Consider the following 8609-nt stretch of genomic DNA (forward strand, 5'->3'; position numbering starts at 1 on the left):
GTGACTCGTTAATTCGGGTAAATAATTATGAGGTCTTCATGCCTCACATCTCGTTATTAGTATTGTGAAGGTTTGAAATGAGATTTTTGTTAACATGAAGTTAATTGACGATTCTGTAATTGATTATGAACAACTATTAAGACCAGATTGACCCAGAAGGGTGCCCCATTTAGATGGTCAGACGAGTGTGAGTTGAGCTTTCGGAAGCTCAAGACCGCTTTGACTACAACGCTAGTATTGGTATTACCCAAAGGTTCAGGATCGTATATGGTATATTGTGATGCCTCTCACATTGGGCTTGGTGCAATATTAATGCAAGATGGCAAGGTAATTGCATATGCGTCGCGGTAATTGAAAGTTCACGAGAAGAATTATCCTGTTCATGACTTAGAACTGGCAGCCATTGTTCATGCACTGAAGATTTGGAGGTATTACCTCTACGGTGTCTCGTGTGAGGTATTTACTGATCATCGGTGCCTTCAGTACATGTTAAAACAAAAAGATCTTAATTTGAGGCAGAGAAGATGGTTGGATTTGTTGAAAGACTATGATATCACCATTTTGTATCACCCCGGATAGGCCAATGTGGTGGCCGATGCTTTGAGTAGAAAGGTTGTGAGTATAGGCAGTCTTGCATATATTCTGGTTGTTAGCTGCATATGTTCAGACTTTGGCTAAACAATGAACAAAGGGAAGTAAAGGAAAACTAAATTGTCAATTTAGCAAGGTAGGTTAGTTTGAGAAGTAAAAGTTAACTGTTGATTAGTTCCACAAATAATGAAAAATACAAATTCAAGAACATACTAAGCTCTTGAATCATTCACGAAGAGAATAATCGAAGTTTAAATTCCTAAATCTCGAGATAATCAAAATATTGTAACCTCATTCGTTTAGCACAATCAAATTTGCAATCAGCTCACTTTCTCTCACGACCCAAAATCCCGCCACATGCGTTGTCATGATACCTAGTCTAAGAGACTAGGTAAGTCGATTTCAATTTCATTTTGAAGCCATTTTTTTTTAATAAAAACTAACAACGGAAATAATTACAATACACAACCTCCCAAGACTGGTAGTACTGAATCACGAACTCTAACTGAATACATGGAATGATCACGAGAACCGAATATACAATACTGTTTGATTACAAATTAACAGTACAATGAAATAAAAAGACTCCAAGGGACTGCGACGACTGAGCAGCTCTACCTTGAATCCTTATGATCCCGCTTTAACTGTGCTCAAGTCCGATATCTCCAATACCTGGCTCTGCACAAAAATATGCAGAAGTGAAGTATGAGTATATCACGGTCGGTACCCAGTAAGTATCAAGACTAACCTCAATGGAGTAGAGACGAGGTACATTCAAGACACTCACTAGTCTAATAACCCGTGCAATATAATATACAAAATAATAGGAAACAAATAACATCAAGGCAACATCAAACAACCAATGATATGCACAATAAGACAATAAAATCACCATTTAATATGACAATAAAATCACTATTTAATATCGCTCAATAATTAATAAATACAATTACACCCAGTTAAATCAAATTTTTCTCTCTCCTACCTCCGTTTCCATTTTTTTACGTTTTCCCTCTTCTTTCTCTTCTCGGCTTATTTTTATCTTCTTCAATATACTTAGTTTTTCAATTTTATCTTGGGTTTTACATTTTTAACAACGTTGCCTATGCTTTTACTAAATCGATGGTCAGAACCAGTCTCTCTACCTTTATAAGGTAAGGATAATGTATGCGTACATACTGTCCTTTCCAGATCTCACTTGTAAGATTACACTGAATTTGTCGTGGTTCGTTATTGTTATCTTAGGTTTGACATATTTTTAGATGAGAACGGTTCTTTTGGTTTGTTTTTGAAGGGTAAAAGGGATAAAACTAAGGGATATTTTCCAACAGGTACAAAAATAGGATAATATTTATCCGTTTTTAGCTTGATTTTGGATTTTCAAAAAGTAGCTAGAGTTAGTTTACAGACAAGAGTGGGTTGGAAGTAACCCCTCTACTTCCAACCAAAAGGTTGTGAGTTCGAGTCACCCAAGAGCAAGGTGAGGAGTTCTTGGAGAGAGGGAGCTGAGGGTCTATCGGAAACAGCCTCTCTACCCAGGGTAGGGGTAAGGTCTGCATACACACTATTCTCCCCAGACCCCACTAGTGGAATTATATTGTGTTGTTGTAGCTAGAGTTAGTTTACAAAATATAATATAATCTAGCAAATTGCAGCATGTTCTTCTTCATCCTTCAGCCTATGACTGAAAATCATACTAAACCCGCTCAAAGTCTTCACCAAATTGCCCAAAAATTTAGATATAAACTTGATAAAGTATTTTCCAATCAAAACGTAGCCAATTTCGAAAATCCAATTATTGAACTCGAAGCTTTGAAACTTTGTAAATTGCAAAAGCTCGTTTTTCCACTCCAAATCAATGGGTAAACACAGAAAGAACTTGGGAACAAGAACAGACCAACGTGATTTTTAGGTTTTTATAATAGACGTGTAACTGTGTCTAGTTCGTGAACTGGGTTATTTCGCCAGAAGTTGTAGCATAAGTTAGTCGCTTGAAGGTTTTCCGTACTCTACAGAACATCTATACAATATTTATTCAGTGCTTTTCATGTACAATCTACTTATTGGATGTTGTTTTGTTCTTATGTTAAGTTTCTAAGCAGCAAAATCATTATTTTGAGTTGTGTGCGTCCATGGAATGGCAGATTATTTCAGCAACAGTTAAATGTCTTTCCTCTTGCTGTTGTTTTTTGAAGGAGGACATGCTTTACGTGGTTTCTGACTGCTGTTGGTTTGTTCAGGGAATACACTAATTGTTTGGTACTTCTGTATAATATTTATTGTTTTACTGATTCAATGGTTACATATGCAGAAACCTCTTATGCGACAAGCCTTCCTAAATTTTCAAAGTTAACTTGTATTTGTATTCATGAAAGGTCAGAAAATTATACCTTGGAACAAAATGTCGAGCTCAAACTCAAACCAGGAACTGGAATTAGCAATTTCTCGGTCTCATAAGGTTTAGCTCATCTTGGGGTTACGTTTGCAATCATAGTGATCCCTTACTGTCACGATCCAAATCTCATAATAGACCGTGATGACGTCCAACACTAACATTAGGCAAGCCGATAATTAAATCAATACGTAAATAGTAAATCCAAAATACATTTCAAAACAATTAAAGAAAAATCGAGTGAAAATCCGTTCATTTTCATAAAAAAGTATCGATGTTATTATTTCAAATGTTCGAATGTGGTCGAAATATAAACCCAAAATCATATAGAATACAACCACGAGCAAAATTTAAATCTCCAAAACTCGGTGTCACAAGTGCATGAGTATCTACTCGAAAGTACAATACTAATACAATATTTGTCACACTACTAGAAATCCGGGAAAAACCGACCAAATGATACCGACCAACGTTGGTCGGTCAACAAAAGCGACCCAAAAACCGTCCAACGCGAACAGAAACTACCAAAAAAATATTTTACATTTTTTTTAAATTACATACCGACCGAAATTGATCGGTATATTAGTCAAACATTTGACCGCAGTGGTCAGACTTGCTTAGTCAAAGCACCTTTTTGATTATCGACCAACATTGGTCGGTAATGTGGATCCAATTTTTAAAATTTTAATAATTATATTATTATTTAAAATATTTTATAAAATTTATAGTTAAATTTACCGACCAAAGTTGGTCGGTTATTGCAGGGGAAGATTTTACCGTCTAACGTTGTTCGGTAAATATAATTTCTGAAAAATAACCGACCAACTTCAGTCGGTTCATAGATCAAACATGGTCAAACTTTTGAATCACATTAATATTTACTATCTAAATAATATAAATATAATCCGTTAACACTTTATTTTGAAATACAAATAACGAACACACTAACATATACTATAACAAGCTATATATAGTTAAAGTAGTACAACGAAGTGTGTGTGTGTGTGTATATATATAGGTATAGCCGCATCTAAGAACACGAAGCGCTGGGGCCACAAGCTCGGGTTCTTTTGGGGATAGACTTGTGAAGAAGCAATAATCTATTTAGTATATATAATTGATTATCATCAAATATATCTATTTGTAAATTGATTCATCAACTTATAACTTACTTAGATGTATCGATGAATATTAAAAATAAAACGTCTCGACCTATATCGATGAATATTAAAAATAAAGCGTCTCGATCTATATCGATTAATCTATGTCATGCATTATTAGTGATGAATGAATGAAATGTAGAAGAATTAATACTAAACATCTTTGATATGTATATATGGATCTCAAATTAAAGAAATGAAAGAAGTTATTAGCATTAAGTAAACGAGTTAATATAACAATCGACTAATCATATTTAAAATAGAATAATATTGGTTTATCAATTCATCAATTGATAAAGTTTTCGTAAGTAGTAATGTATGTGATTGATCATCAATTACAATATAGTGTGTGTGTGTGAAATTACTCATATACTTAATTATAACTTAGAAAATTAACTTAGATAGATGAATACAAACGGTAAAACGTCTTGACCGATATTTATTAATCTATATGATTTATAATTAGTTATAAAACGAATGAATATATAAGACGAAATGTGAAATTCGAATAAAATAAACGTCTCATATATATACCTTTATTTTTTTTTATTATGATTGATTAATTATATATATATACGTATGAATAAAATATATGCTTATAATTTATGAAAAGTAATTAGTTAAATAATTATTTATAAAGATTATGCTTATAGTTTATAATTATTTATAGTAAATATATATATATGTGAATAAAATAAGCAGAGAAGGGTCAAATATATCCTTGTACTATTAAAAATAGTTTAAATATATCCTTCGTTATACCATCTGTTTATATCAGACTCTACCTTTATACTATAATACAAATATACCCTTATATTTTACAAAATACCGCGTGGCTACACCAGATTAAATTGACATGTTCCTCTTTTTTTACCCGATTCACTTACAAAAAATACTACCCGCCCCAAGTTCCCTTGTTAGTGACAAAAACAAGAAATAAAGATTGTGCATAAATTATCGAAGGTTCGCCGGAACTGTTAAAAATGTACTATATAGAAACATCAAAATAGAACATACAAAGTTAGTAAACCCGATGAAGCAATAACAACACTGTCGATGAGACCATGGCAATAATAAAAATTTTCAATTTCTCCAGCAATTTAATAAGTTTGGATATCAAGATTCTAGTAGATTTCCAAAAATCTAATCCCAAAACCAATTAGATTAATTTCAATACCACAGCCCAAAATTTTGGTTTTGAAAAATGAAGTAACCAACAGACAAACATTAAAAGTCGCCCGAGTACAAAGGCGTTAGACAATGGAGCAGCGGTCAGAGGGAACATGCGCACAAAGGTCGCCGGAAAATTCTTCGACAAGATTCCGACCAAACACCAAGGTCGGAGTTTCAGCTATCTATTTCGTTTCCCTTCCAGATCCGTAAAATAAAAGGAAAATATGAAGGAAAAAAAAGAGCAAATGACTCGCTGGGAAAATGTATTTCCGGTCAGATCCAGTAAAATCCAGACCCAAAACTTTCACATCTCCGGCCTCTTTTATGTATTTTTCCATATCCGCATATAAATGTGTATATAGGTATAGAGAAAGGAGAAGAGAAGGTGTGAGTTGACAAATCTGAAGGTTCTCCATGGTTTACGACGAGTTCGCCGATGGAGATTCCGGTCGTGGTCATAACAGTAAGGTGAGGAGAAGAGAGGAGAGAGAGAAGCAATTGGGGTGGACATTGGGTCGGGTGGTATTTTTTGTAAGTGAACCGGATAAAAATAAAAGAATGGGTCAATTTAATCTGGTGCAGCCACGTGGCACTTCGTTAAAAATAAGGGTATATTTATTTTATAGTATAATAGCAGGGTTTGATATAACCAGATAGTATAACGAAGGATGTTTTTAAACTATTTTTGATAGTATAAGGACATATTTGACCCTTTTCCGTAAAATAAATGCTTATAGTTTATATTAATTTTTTATAGTTTATAATATTTTAAGAAATAAAAATAAAAAAAAAATAATTTAGTTTTTTTTTTAAAACTTTGGTTGGTTAATGGTCAAACACAGCCAACGCCTGGTCACTTAGTGTACCGACCAACATTATCGACCAACGTTGGTCGGTAATTCTAAACCCAGATCTCTAATACGGGATTTCCCCCTCATTTCTCTTACTCTCTTCTTAAAATTTTCTAACTCCCCTCTCTCTTCTCCCTCACACACACAACACCCTTCTCCCTCTCCTTCTCTATTTCCCTCACACAAATCTTATTCCCCACCCCCACGTCGCCACTGCCCCCCGCCGCTACCACCGGTGCCCGTTGCTACGGCCTCCACTGCTGCCACTGCCCCTCCCCCTCCACCTCTTAAAAATCTCAGGTTTCGATTTGAACTTACATTGTTTGTATAATTTTAATATCTTGTTATTTCGTTATGAATTAGTTAATTATTGTTTAAATTTGAATTTTATTGAAATCTAGGGTTTAGGTCATGTTAAAATTGATGTGAATTGAATTGATTATCTAGACTGTAAATTCAATGTTTAAGTTTGTATTGACCTGAGTAGTTTTGTTAGGAATTGAATTGTGTTCATAGGATTTGTTCTTGTGAATTAAATTTTTAGGGGTAATTGAATTATTTAGGGTATTAATTGAATTGTTTAGGGTATGGGTTGAACTTTTAGGATATGAATTGAACTTTTAGAGGTAATGGTTGAACTTTTTGGATGTGAATTAAATTTTTAGGGATAATTGTTGTCACGGCCCAATTTCTCCCTCCGTGAACCGTCGTGACGGCACCTAATCTCTACGACTAGGTAAGCCTAACACTTTGCGGAAATGAAACAAAAGCATGAACATTAACTACTAACAGTAACAAATATCTAATAGGCAACTGAATGCCACTCGGTATATACAATTATCACCTCTAAATGTACGAAAAATATTTTTTCAAAACCCGAAAACCCGCAAGTCACAAGCTACTGAGAAATCTTAACTGTTCTATACATCATTTCTACAGAAGGAAGGAAAAATGAACATAGGTGAATAGAGGGGGACTCTGAGGATCTGCGGGCGCGAACAGATATACCTTGAAGTCTCCAATAAGCAGCAGCGACTGCAACTAGTGATAAGGCTAGTAAAATGAACCTGGATCTACACATGAAAAATATGTGCAGGAAAGAGCGTGAGTATACCATAACGGTACCCAGTAAGTGTCGAGCCTAACCTCGGTCGAGTAGTGACGAGATCAGGTCAGGGCCCTACTGGTATAAATATAATGAAATAAGACAGAATAAAATATTGCAATAAAAATAAATACAGAAATCTAACAGGAATAGAATCAATGAAAGACAATAGCTTAGAACACAGTGATAACAACAGGGGATCTCCCAGAAAACCGTCCTGTAGTCCCAAACGTAAATGTGCAGGGGGAACTACGGGAATACCGTTCTGTAGTACCAAAGTAAATATGCAAGACAGGGGAGAATCTACCGGAATACCGTTCCATAGTCCCAAAGTAAATATGCAAGACGGGGGATCTACCAGAATACCGTTCTGTAGTCCCAAGTAAATATGCAAGACAGGGGGATCTACCGGAATACCATTCCGTAGTCCCAAAGTAAATATGCAAGACAAGGGAGATCTACCGGAATACCGTTTCGTAGTCCCAAGTAAATATGCAAGACAGAGGGATCTACCGAAATACCGTTCCGTAGTCCCAAAGTAAATATGCAGCGCAAACAATAGAAATACAACTACATCACGAATTCTTATGATTTAGACTAAGTACAAGTCAATGAAGAAGCAAGAAATTCATTAAGCATGCTGCACAGATTCACATAAACAATTAAGACACGTAGACATGTTGTTCTAAACTAAACAGCATAATTACATATGCTAGTGTAGCTCAGTTAAGGAAGACACGTATTTTACTAAATGAAAATGGAGTTTTGCAACAATAGCACGTGTACGCACTTGTCACCTCACGTACACGGCGCTCATATATCAAAAACAGTACCAAATCCTCAGGGGAGTTCCCCCACACAAGGTTAGACAAGTCACTGACCTCGAACCAAGCTCAAATCAAATCCGAAATCACACTCTTGCCACGAGTATCCAACTCCGATTGGCCCAAATCTAATTAAAACCAATTACATAACATAAATATAGCTACAAGAAACTAATTTAGCTAACGAAATCAAAGCTAAGGCAAGAAATTAGAAAAACGCCCAAAAAGTCTCCCCGGGCCCACGTCTCGGAATCGGGTAAAAGTTACCAAATATGAACACCCATTCACTCACGATATCACTCGTACCAAAATTATCCAAATCCGATGTCTAAATCCCACTCAAAACTCAGAAATTCGGTTGGGGAACTTTTCCCCCATTTTTTCAACTTTCTCACTCAAAATCCTTAATTAAATGAAGAAAACAACTAGATTAATGAAATAAAACTAAAAAACAAGTTAGGAATCGTTACCCCAAAGCTTTCTCTGAAACTCCCTCAAGAAATCACCTTCTCT

This window comes from Nicotiana tabacum, chromosome 12 (genome assembly GCF_000715075.1).
Source record: "Nicotiana tabacum cultivar K326 chromosome 12, ASM71507v2, whole genome shotgun sequence".
In the NCBI taxonomy this organism is placed as follows: Eukaryota; Viridiplantae; Streptophyta; class Magnoliopsida; order Solanales; family Solanaceae; genus Nicotiana; species Nicotiana tabacum.